Source organism: Conger conger, chromosome 2, assembly GCF_963514075.1.
Source record: "Conger conger chromosome 2, fConCon1.1, whole genome shotgun sequence".
In the NCBI taxonomy this organism is placed as follows: domain Eukaryota; kingdom Metazoa; phylum Chordata; class Actinopteri; order Anguilliformes; family Congridae; genus Conger; species Conger conger.
In genome coordinates, this window is record NC_083761.1 from 9,396,319 (window position 1) to 9,409,954 (window position 13,636).

Consider the following 13,636-nt stretch of genomic DNA (forward strand, 5'->3'; position numbering starts at 1 on the left):
TTGCATTTCTTAATTACTATCATTTTTAAAGCAGATCATTATGAGTTTACAGGACACTGGCCATTCTGATAATATTGTATACAAAAATAATATGCATGCATTTCAACATTTTGTAAGTCCCTTCACAGCGACAAGCTGTGTGTGTGTGTGTGTGTGTGTGTGTGCGCATGTGTGTGTGTGAGCATGTGCGTGTGTGTGAGCACACGTGTAGATATAATTACATGCCTGTATGCATTTATGTGAGAGAGCATACAGTATGTCTGCATGTGTGTGCACATACATGTTTGTTTTTTGTTTCTGCGCCCCTGCATTTGCATGTCTATGAAAACAGGAAGCAGTCGTTCCACATTTCTCAAACCAAGGCGATGTTTGATAAACGGCCGTTTATGGAAAGGTCGTAAAAACGTGATATAGCAAAGAATAAACCACGGACTGCGAGGGACATAAACAAGACAAACGCCTTTCTCCGGTAATACACTACGAAGAGTGAGCAGGAGGAGAAAGAGCTTAATTGTACAGGAATACATGACTTTAAGCCGCAGACTGTGCCAGACCGAGAGAGAGGGAGTGAGAGATGGAGAGACACAGAGAGGGAGTGAGAGATGGAGAGAGACCGAGAGAGGGAGAGAGGGAGTGAGAGATGGAGAGAGACACACAGAGAGAGGGAGAGAAATGGAGAGATGGAGAGAGACACACAGAGAGAGAGAGGGAGGAAGAGAGAGAGAGGGAGCGATGGAGAGAGAGGGAGAGAGCGTGGGAGGGAGACAGAATGGGAGGAAGGAAGAGAGAGAGGGAGAGAATGAGGGAGAGAAGATGGAGAGAGAAAGACGGAGGGAAGAAGAGAGAGAAAATGAAGAGAGAGGGAGAGAATGAGGGAGAGAGAGAGAATGAGGGAGAGAGAGAGAATGTCAAAAGGGTTCTCATGGTGAGCGAAAGGGGGAATTAGAGCACTGCCATTTAATCCATTTTATGTGTAAATGGCAGAGGGGACATCAAAGACAGTCTGAGGGCATACGCTGCGAGGAGTCATGACAACGTTTGAGTGGAACCCTCGTGAAAAATGTATTTCCTCCTGGCTTTGGGCACCATAATAATTATACTCTAATTCAATCTAATTAACAGGCTCAATTACTCCTGAAGAAAGCTCATCAAGAACAAGAGGGTGGGCATGGGGAGATTAGAAAGCACTTTTTTTTTTCTTTAATTAATGAACTGAGTTGAATAACGGCCATGAAATTAAGCATTTCCCTCAATGTGTATGAATTGCAAATTGGAAACGTTTATAAATAAAGGCCCACGGGCTAAAATTGTCTCGCAGCTTTTGCTAAAAAGTCACACACTCCTCGACACTCCGCTGCTCATGAGAGAGCTCTCTCGACACAGCCTCTGTCACGGAGCTCACAAAGTGACAGTGTGACACACTACTCCACTGCAAACTGGGGTGAAAAATACAAAAATCTTCTCTGACTGTCGCGAAAATGACAGTTTATTATAATGCAATACAGCCCTGCACGGCTCCGCTACCTTAGCATGGTAAATGCTAACATTTCTGTACGAGTGGCACAGATATTTACCATGTGATGGGAAAGTGAGTGAAAGAGAATAAATCTTCTATTCCTAATTTACTTTGAAGGGTTGAACGATGCTAATTAATGAGTATTTTTCAGCCGTTTAGGTAATAGTATTTTTTATAGCATTACAAGATATGATGCCAGAGTTTCCTTACCTGTGGAATAATTGCACCGAATATTTTTCCCACAAGCATTGATGATTGCAGTATAACTCTGTGTTTACTTGCATTGGTGTAAATATTTGGACCGCAATTAAAACTCACACGGAGAGGAATTATGCGAACAATATTTTGGGATCCTCTCGTTTGTTTACGCACAGTTCGTTTATGAAAATGTCTGAACGCTGATATTTGGTAATGCCTCTTTTCGTTTTTTTTCGCGCGATCGCGGCTCGTCAAAGCGCTCTGGATAACATGATGCAATCTGCGGGAAAATCTGGTCAGCTCCTTCAAACTGCAGGGCTGAGATGGAGAGGTGTTTCGCGGGGCAATTAAAAGCTCATCTGTTATTGTGCCATGAGGTGTGCTGCGCTCAGCACCCCTCCCCCCCCCCCCCCCTCCGCTTCGGGGCCTGGCGGCGAAGCAGCACGGCTCTCCCCGCTCCCACTGCTCCGCACCCCGAATGAGAGACGGCCCTCTCCCGACACCGACGCCCCTAAACCCGCCGCGCGGCTTTTACGGCGCTCGTTCCACGCAAACAGCAAGCTCATCACATCGCGGCCTCCCTGGTCTTTATAACCGCTCGGCGCGGTCAACGAGCCAATCAGGGGCCTGCGTGTGAGGAGAGGGCTGTGCCCCCCCACCCCCCCCCGGCTCCCTCAGTGCTGAAGAGTGGAGAGTGTCGAGTCAGAGAAAGGCCGGGATCTGTCATCTCGGTAATACAACGCTACGAGACACAGATCCGTCACCCCGGTAATGCACTCCGATGAACGCCTGCATTTATTTCGTTGACAACAGCGGGCAAAGATTTTGCTCTCTTTTAAAATGTTTCTTCCCCATTTTGTCTCCATTCAGCGATGTGGCTGGTGAATGCGGTTTAATTCCCACGTCCACATCTGATTACTGAGTTAGCCAGAGAACTGCACTGAGTAAAATACACAAAGCAGGATTACTTATTTAGGCCAATAACTGCACTGAATAAAATCCAGAACCCTTCCAAAATGGGAACATGGAGTAGAAACAACAAAGTAGAAACAACTGTTCCAGAGCAGCTAAGGTGGATGAACCCAGTAAAACCCAGAACAGCTCTTTTTTACTTCAGTCCATGTTCCAGATCTGGGAGGGTTCTGGGTTTTACTCAGTGCAGTTATCCAGCTAACTCAGTAATCCTGCTCTGTGAAACACCCCTCAGATCTTGGGGCCACATCCACACACTGAAACAGCAGCTAAAACGAGCCAACCAAGGTGCACTGATACTTTCTCTCTGCAAAACTGTGGTGGAAATAACGCGTGGAGGAAAGAAGAGGCTAGTCAGGAAAAAATAAGGTGATTTTGGGATAAAGTGCAGGGGGGCGGGGGGGAATCTCTGGGGGTCGGATTTGCTGAAGAAAGCCAGACTCGCCCAGCACACCGCTGTCTCTCATTAACCGCCTCTAATTGCAGCTCTGCATCACTCCCAAACTTAAAGGTAATAATATATCAGCCACAAACAGGTGACAAAAACTGCTGAGTCTGGTTAGTGGGACATCGAACAGCACCGCGGATTCCTGTGTCATTACTTTTATTGTTTTTGTTGTTTTTTTACCGAACACAACTTTCAAATTTCCAGGTGCCGAGGCATATTTCGGCAACGGTTCCTCCGGTGTTCAGCGTGCGGCAGTTAGCAGGAGCGGAGCGCAACATGGCCGATACTTTATCCGCTCATTTTAGGTGATGATGGTTCTTGGTTTGGACTGGACCGCGACCACAGGTGGTGACTGCATCCATAATTTGTGTCATGACAGATCTACAAAGGGACCAAATGGACACCGCAGCAGTCAGTGTTTCACAGTCGGTTGAGTTACAGGACACAATAGGACCATGACAGGAATACAGTCCCCATCGTCTGGGAACTGAACTCGTTTTGATTCCTAGTGAGGTGCTTAGCTTGAATTGCTTCAAGAAATACTAAAAACATTCTGTATGCATCTGTAATGTAAACGCAATGTAATGTAATGCCTGTAATGTGACGTTCACATAATGTAATGTAATGTTCGGTGTGTGGTTCTGCTGCGTTGAGACCTTGCCACGTCTTTTGTCAGAACCGGCACCAGGCAGACGTTGAGTGCACCCGGTCTTCCCCTGCGCAGACCGAGGCGGTCTCTCTCCCGCCAGCCCGGAGCCTGTTTGTGCCCGCGTGTCACGTGGGTAATTGATGAAACTTCTCCAACAGAAGCCGGGTGAAACGGTCAAGCAGGCGTTACCGGCCTCGTTATAAACATAATGAGCCATCGCCCTGATCGTTTCTGCCTCTCTCTGTCTCTCCTCTCTCTGTCTCTTCGCTCTCTGTCTCTTCTCTCCCTGCTTCACTCATTCAAGCCCTCAACCTCATAGACCCTCTCCCTCTTTCTCCCTCTCTCTTTCTCTATCTCCCTCTCTCTCTTTCTCCCTCTCTCTCTTTCTCTCTCTCTCCCTCTATCTCCCTTTCTCTTTCCCTCTGTCTCTCTCTTTCTCCCTCCCTCCCTCTTTCTCTCTCTCCCTATATCTCTCTTTCTCTCTCACTCTCTTTCTCCCTCTCTCTCTTTCTCTCTATCTCTCCCCCCACCATTCTGTTTCTCTTCCCCACTCTCTATTTTTGCCCACTGTGCCTATCTGTATGTGTGCGCTTATGTGTGTGTGTGCGCGCGCATATGTGTGTGTGTATGTGTGTGCACTGTGTGTGTGTGTGTGGCTGCGTGTGTGCATATGCACGCATGTGCGAGTACGTGATTAGGAGGAGCTTGTTTGCCATGTAATTGAATCCGTTTCCTCTCATTGGGAAAGAAAGGCACAGAACGTGTCTTCAGGGTGGATACGCTGTTTTTCCTGGCACTGAGATCACACACTCAATGTAGGATGGCACTGTAAAAAAAAAAAAAACGAAAAAAAAAAAACGCCATGCTCTATTTAGTCAGAATGCAATCATCATGCTCCGACACCCCCAACAGTTCCCGAAGTCAGGGTCAGTGATCAGCACAGAGGCTTATGGACTTGTTTTACATATCGCATTAGTCTATTTATGTTGCCAAGCCAGCATCTCCATTTATGGAACGACTCCAAAAGACATAAATACTCTCATAAAGCACTGCGATAAGAAATTCCATCAAAATCCACACCTTCTCATGTCTTAATTGGATGGGACTTAATGTTTAATATGTAGCCGGCGCTAGTCCTGCTATTCCTCTGCATTCATGAATATGATTGCCAACCAAATATTCAGGCCAACTTGCACGATCTGCAATAGGGTGACGGTTGTGTTTTCAGCTCAGTGGAGTATTACGGCGTGTCAGCTGACAAAATAAACGGACATTTACGAATTCCGACCCGGCGAACACGTCGGGCGTTTCTCACGGGGGGATTCTACATCCGCACACATTTCACTCCTTCGCTCTCATTTGCTTTAATGTGTTTTCCCTCCTCTATTTACAGCGGGACTTGAACCTGACGGTCTATCGGTGTAGCCCCCTCTGACGGCGCGAGGAATGCGTATTTTCAGAAACCGTCAGCGATGCCCGAATCCGCCGGAGCGTCCGGTGCCTCTAATCGTTTTTTTTTCCCGGCCGCTGACCGGAGTTACGGCGGGATCGATTGCGCGCGGAGCCATCGCTCAGCGGCTGAACACGGTCTCCGAGGCGGACCCGCTCTCTGAACTAAGAGTGAACTTGGCATTCCATTTATAAATACAGCTTTCCAGCCAATCAGTGGGCTGGCTCCAGGGCATCATCTCACAGCTCTGACTTTCACATTACGATAATGTGAATCTCTCTCAGCCCCATAATACTGGCAAGCGTGAATAAAATACTGTCTCCCCCCCCCCACCCACCCCCCACCCTCTCTCTCTCTCTCTCTCTCGCTCTCTCCTGCTCACGCTCGGTCCCTCTCTCCTGCCTGAGACACTCCTCGCATACTAATGACCGCGCGAGATCGGCCGCCGCGGATCAGGAGGGCCCGGCCGGGAGGGATGGCCTAAACGGGTCTGCAGGAACACAGAGGGCTCTTACAGTGCAGATACAACCCAGGGAAAGGGACTTGGTTGGACATTTTCTACATTTATGGGGCCGCTTGCCCAGGGAGTACTGTTGTTCTTTTCTCCTGGGTTCTCTTGTAAAAACAGTATATAAAAAAAGAGAAAAAAAAAACAAAGAACACCTGATCATTGTAATTTTAAATGAGCAAAGATTGATGAATTAAATGAATACAAGGTAAACGCTGATTTGTGTGCCAATACAGAACTTTGTGTCATTTAATGCGAAGGTAGACATTCATGTTCTTTCAGTCCCAGACGTTTTAGAAGCCGTCACTACAGTTTGATGCCTTAAACAGAAGGCAGCCTCGAATGAAGTTTGGAATCACGGCCCTGCGCTGCCCAAGACACTGGTTTACGCATTATAAGTGTAGACAGTCTATAAATGCATATAACTGCACGTCGATGTACATTTTTTGGTTTAACTATTAACGAGCAGGCACGTCTACACTAAAAACAGGGTTACAAACAAGGGAGTATGTTAATGAATATGATTCATTTTGGAGAAGAACTTTATTACTTTATAATGACTCCACAGAGTTGTGAAATTGAGCTATGCTGTTATTGGTCCTACAGTGCGTGCAGCCATAACTATTTTACTGCTTTCCCCGTACCTTAAGGGAAGAATTAGGCTCCCTTTCAGCCAGTTAGCTAACTAGCTGATGCTAAATATTTAGCCTGTTATATGTTAATGTAACTTGCTAATAATAAGTATGTTAATATATGGTGTTCATTATTATTGGCTAGCTAGCTTTATGTTCTTGGTATACTAGCATATAACGCAGATTAACTCTATATACAGAGAACAAAATGTATTTGAGGAAAGGGCATGGAGAGGTTTCATTAATGTGCAACTTTTCTGTACTTGACGTGCTAGAATGTATTTTGTTCTAGAATGTAGAACAAAATGTATTTTGTTCTAGAATGTAGAACAAAAGCTACCAGAAATCTTCAACAATTTAATGACTGCCTATTGTTGATGAATATGTAGCCCACTTAAGAGTATATTAAAGGTACAATAGGCAAGATGTTTGTGTTAAAACGTTGTTACAAGACCGTTGTAAATCCCTTCCTATCATTGAAAATGCTCTCTGACATGCTGACTCACCCTCTGCTAGTGTTTATAGTCCTTAAATTTGGGTTTTAAAATACGCAGTTGATGGACAGGCACTGTACCAAAACATTGTACAGCTGTACAATAATTCAAGCTCATTGGTTGAAAATTGGTTCCAATTGCCACAGCCAATGGCATTTCAACATCAGTGCCTTCACAGAGAAGGGGGAGGGATTTTGGGGTTTTGTGGTTTGAGGGTGTTTGTTGTACCGACTGTACCTTTAAACTCACTCTGGTCAAATGTCACACAAAGTATATTCATAGAGCTATTATAGAGCCTGTATAACACCTTAATAATAACATATAGATCATTCATAGGCTTTCGTCTTATGAATGATGGTAAACTATAATGCAAGATGGTTCAATTGAATCATTTTTGAATACAATTGTCCATAGTATTTGTTATGAAATGCTTCAAACAGTATTGCGCTTGTTTATGAATGATTTATAAGCAAGCTAAGTGTTAATAAAGGTTACATGAGTGTTACTGAAGGACTAAAGGATTGACTAAACCTTGTTTAAAGTCTGAACTTCCTTAGAGAGATTCCATAAAAACTAATGGTTTACTTCTTTCTTATTTAATCAGGCTCCAGTTATTATATTCTGATGAGACTGAGATAATAAGCTGAAAAAACTGTGGGTAATTATGCATTTAGGTAAATCTCTTTACATGAGCAATTTAACTCGCTAGTCACGTGACTGTCAGGATGAGTCACGTGACTGAACCAGAAAATCTATTTAATATGACATATTTGCATGGCGCTTTAAGTCTGACGAAGGGCCGCCAAACAACATTCACTTTGGTGTATGAAATTATTGAGTGGAAGCCTTGCAGTGTGTGGACTGCTGTTTTGACGTATTGTAGCTCTAGTTATGCATTTCCGTGTCAGACAAAACTCCCCAGCCACAGAGTCTTAGACAGAGATTTCAATTCCGGAGCAGGGTCCTATCACTTCATCGGATCTGCTACCATGGACAACCGATCTCCCGAAGGTTACGTGCAGTCATCAGTGAAACTGTACCATAGCTATTGGCCACAAATACAAGCACAGTAGGGTTTTTTTTTTACCAGTTTCAGCAGATTCACTGTATGAGGTTTCATATTCATTCATTCATTCATTCATTCATTATCTTAACCTGCTTATCCTGAACAGGGTCGCAGGGGGGCTGGAGCCTATCCCAGCATACATTGGGCGAAAGGCAGGAATACACCCTGGACAGGTCACCAGTCCATCGCAGGGCACACACACCATTCACTCACACACGCATACCCACGGGCAATTTAAACTCTCCAATCAGCCTAACCTGCATGTCTTTGGACTGTGGGAGGAAACTGGAGTACCCGAAGGAAACCCACACAGACACGGAGAAAACATGCAAACTCCACAGAGAGGCCCCGGCCGACCGGGATTTCAACCCAGGACCTCCTTGCTGTGAGGCAGCAGTGTTATCCACTGCATCAGGATAAGCGGGTTAGGATAATGAATGAATGAATGACATACGACACACCACATGTATTGTGTCCAACAGAGCAATACAAAATGAAAAAATAAATCTGCCTTTTCTTGAGCACTAGTTGTGCCTTAAAGTTCCTAGTTTCTTGTTTACATTTTCAATGAGAAGAGATCTTTTGTACTGGCCATTAGAGTTCTACCTCATTGGACAATTAAGTCCCTTTAGTTTCTTGCGCACGACTAACCAACACAATACATTTGGCGGCAATAACGTTGAAGGACTCGACTTCCCTTCCTTCATTAAACCACCGTTTGATAGTGGAAGAAATAAGGAAACCAGTAGCGGACACCATATTTCCCATTTCCTTTTTACTGAGTGGGCACAAGGACCAATTTTGCCCATTCTTAGCGTGACTAATATATATATATAAAAACAATTGGTCTTCAAATTCTTTGGTGGTCCTAAAGCTACATCTGGTGAGAAAGCAATGAGTGTTAATGGAACTCCATCTCTGCAATAACATATCAGAAATTGAATCTGACCGCAAAACTGAACGGTCCATTAATGTCAGTATGACCATTCGAGCGATGACCATGTGAATGAAAAGTAGCCGTTGCTTTTTTTTGGGTTTTGAATCTAAACCTGGAAAAAAGTTCTGAATAATTTCCCCCTTTTCACTTTAACTTCTTGCCTGTCTTAATGCTCCAATAGATTGTGTAATGGCTCGGGGATGTAGGCCAACAGGCAATAAACCCCTCCTGCTGTGTTTTATAGATTAACTTTAAACTTGTGATGATTACCCCACAAACAATTTCAATCCAAGTACGTCACTTAAGATACTCCAGCACTGGGAAACAAGTATTTTGGTCATCGAGTTTTAACATATGTGAAAACTAATTCTCAAACAACTTAAAAATAGTAATTGTTTAACTTTACCGGATTGTATTATGTCCAGAAATTCAAATGCATTATTCATTTGTACACTTCCCTGAGAGAAAAAAAAATCCTTCGAAGAAAACTTCCTTAACCCGGTCCTTTTCTTCAAAAGGAAGACTTCCGGGTTAAGGAAGTTTTTTCTCTCAGGGAAGTGTAAGGATTATACAGTAGCTTTGAACTTGCACTACAGAAAAAATATGAAGCCACCTACTTTTAAAATTAGCCACCCATTTATTCCGATCAATTTGAGCCACATTCATGCTACGCAATAGCAGATGTGTCTACATACTTTTTTTTATCAACATATCAAAAACTAAAGACACATCTATGTTATTACATAACATAAGGCCACTAGGTGGTGTTCCCTGGCAAAAATGGGCAGAATTAGGCCATGGCTAGCTGTCAGTGATCAAGCAGTTGTTGCATAACTATATCACTTCAACAAGCACAATTCAAAGCACCTTACATGTAATACTGTTATATATATAGAGTACATATCAATACATCAGACAAACTCTAACTGGGTTTCAAGAAGGAACAGTTTCACTGCAAAATATTTACAGTCCAATCAATTTCAAACTGTATCCCTCTTCAAGATATACATTTACATAGACAATAGTTCTGTTCAACAGTTTGGACACTACATTCCTGGATACAATTTAAACCTGAGGAAATATTAGGGCCGTATGCAGTAAAATGTTGAGCACTAATTCAACGCTAACTGAGTTTAGATGAGTAAAGTGGGATCAGATATAATCTTTCAGCATAATATATAATGGTAAACATTTGGTTGTATAGTTGTATAGATAGACTGTATCCCGTGTTTGATGGGGCATATCCGTAGTGTGTTGTCGACCCAGGAACAGCTGAAATTGCAGTGGTCAAAAATAAATTTTCAACAACAGCGAGATATTAAGAGAATAATAATGAAGAACCAAAGAGGGTGGGAGAGAGGGATGTTTCCACAAAGGCAGAATTACTATACCTCAGGGTGACTTTTTACTTCAAACCATTTGGAAACATTAATTTCACAGGTGAAAATCTGCAAGGTTCTTATTACTCATTAATGTGAATCTATTTCTCTCCCCAGATTTCTTGGGCTATGTTTTACTGCTTTTATATTGCTTGCTAAACCCTTTGTAACATCAGCTTTTAAGCATATCATATAAAGAGGCATGGTTTGGTATGAATTTGTATTATTGTTTTGCAAATGACCTCATATCTGCGTCTGCTTCCACTGGACATAATATTCTTCTTTAATTGATCTAGAATACATTAGTTTCCTCTTGTAAATAAAGGTTTATGAGGGAAAACAAACAATTTATTCTCAATCAGTTAAAGGAAGCAATATTACTGTAGGTCCAGTGTTAGTAGACGAAGAAACGGCCAGACAGTGGATATGCAATTACCTAAATGTGACCGAATACACAACACAACATACTGTACAACAAGCATGCAGTGCAATGCATTTAGTTTGATTACCAACCACCAGCAAGTATACATAGTTCATTTAAAAAAAAAAAAAGTATTAGAGTGGAAAATTTATAATTTATATATAACTGTCCAAAAACTAACCGCACATAGGTTCCATCCAAACCAAGTACAGTTTGAGACAAGAATATGGTGGAACCTGTGCTATAGGAGGGACCACCTTTTAGAAGAGAGATTTAACCAAGGTCACAATCCACTGTCATTAAAGATCCCATGGTGCTTAACAAAGAGGAGGGGTTCTAAGAGAGGCTTTAAACCTTGCACATTGATTACCGGATCTCCATCTGGTAACCTAATATTTCCCCTAAAAATGTGAGCTCACATTCGCAATTGCCATTTCACGCCCATCATCAGAGTAGACAGGCAATGAGCTCTCTGTTGACCATCCCGGTTAAACAAAGCATCAGAAATAAATACAGGACAGAAAAAGGAAATGCAAAGTGAATTTATGACCCTTATAATACTCAGGGCATTTCTGCCTTTATTTTTTATCTTTAATTTGAATGAATGGAAAGAGGACACCACAAAAAAGGTTGTAAAACAGAAACTTATTTTAATGTTGAATTACATACAGGAGATGATCAGAGGTATGTAAGAATGGATTTACTCTGTTAAAGCACTGTTCTAGTGGACGTTCAGACTCGTATTGAAACCAGACTGTGCTTATTGTGGCTGGCAGCCACAATCAGGCTAATAACACAGCATAATTGGTTCTAGTGTCGCCGCGGATCGCATTGCTTCAGTCAGCCGGGATAACGGTCTAATCACTCACCAGTGACCCCTACCGGTCATAAGTGTGTCTGCAAGTCCACCAGTTGAGCAATGAGTGGGCTTTCCACGATTGGGCTTTCCACATTGGGGAGAAAAATAGGGACCATAAATAATTTTTAAAAATATGTCTCGAACACTACCTTAAACAGAACCAGATTAAGAAATAAAGAGACAAGAACATGAACAGATTCAAGAAGGTTTAATCTGAAATGCAGTTACTTTCTGACCAGAGTAGCCGATTGCTTTGTATTTGCATTCTCATATAGTAGGCTACAGTACAGTACAAACACAGTATTCAATGTTAACTCAATTCTGACAGTGTACGTTTTATTGTGATACACATTCCTTCTTGGTCTCATATAAACTATAGGAGAGTTAAATTAACACTGTATTTTATCGCCAAATACGGCATGATCTGATTTAGAACACATTGGGTGCAAATTACCCTCGGCCGTTTTCGAACATGTTCTAAACACAACATCGCACCGGTTAGCTCATTTGCACCGGGTCCTGAGAGCATAATTGAAAAATGAAATATCTTTGAATTATACAAAATGTTTCACTTCTTTGCATAAAGAGTCTGGAATAATCAACGGGTTTTTCGATCCCAGTTTACTCACAAACTTTGTTAGCAGCGGTGATTACAGCTCTCCCGTATGAATAAGTTCTGCTGCAGAGGAGTTTGAAATTTCTTCCTTATCCAGACTTATGGCTGCCGGAGGTGATGATGTTACATTTGGGTTCCAAAACGTCTCTTTGGTGTTAATCAAACATTTCCTCTTGCCACCTCCGAAGTCTTGGTTCGAAACCGTTCTTGTTTATCTTTATTATCAGCTAACGATTTATGGCGCAATGTCCTTCAGTATTATAACTTGACAGAAATATGGTGTTTATTATCGCGGTTCCCGGGATTTCAGTACTCCCCTGCCGTGATCCCACGATGCCCTCTGCAGGGCTGGCGCCGAAAAAATGACAGATTGGTTTTGTATCCGTATCGATTGAAATAACACTGCGTGAAGCTACAATACAATGTGATTGACATGGACACCGTGCCATTTTATGTGGTAGCCTTTCCTCTCCGTCTTACAGAACACCGCAGACTTTTAATGGCTTGTGACATCGCAAAGTCCACTAAGGAACTGGCCCAGACAGAATGGGGGCACTGAGAACTTGACATTCTCAATTTGGTCACTGGTCAATATACGGCACCTACCCTAAAAGAGCTTAAGCATTAAGTTTTGAAATGTTTCACTCTTATTCGTATGTATACATGGATATAGGGAAAGATGCCATTTATTCCTCATGTGGGAAATCAAGTCTTTGTTCTCTTGAAAACAGTACACTGTGCTTACTCTACAAAACATTAATGTTGCCCGGACTGTATGTGGGTTTAATCAAAATGTACTTCCTCCCAAGTGGTTGTCATAAATTATGATTGCATTGCTAATAGAGGGTTCAATAAGTATCAAGAGATAAATAAACAAATGAAAAGTAGTTTGATTGTGGCGCAGTTGGTATTATCATTTACAGCACTCTCTCTCTTTCTTGCTTTCCCTCTCTCTCCCTCTCTCCCTCTCTCTTCCTCCCTATCTCAATCTCTCTCTTTCTCTCTCTCTCTCTCCCTCTCTCTCTCTCTCTCTCACTGCATATCTTTCTCTATGACAGATGACTCGAGGCCCCCGGCTGCAGCAGTTGAGATGATTTGATGCAGAGATTCTTTATTAACATTTCTGTCGTCTTCCCCCTGCATAATATATAGTAAATGGGATCTTAAATCTAGAAGACTTAACATGGCGATATGTCACGGCTGTGCCACTCCATCGGAGAGACCGCTCGTCTCCGAATTATGAATTCTGCCGTTACCACTCAATGCCAGGTCTGGTGAATGACTGGACATTCTGAATGAACTACAGAATCAAGCACGGTTCCCAGGAAACTAAATGAAGAATAACTTGCAGTAAGAAAATATCACTGCTAGTATAGTTAGTATAATATATAATAATATATAATATTATCATATCTATCTATCTATCTATCTATCTATCTATCTATCAAGCATAATAGAGAACTAGAGATTGGCAGCATTACACTACCTTTA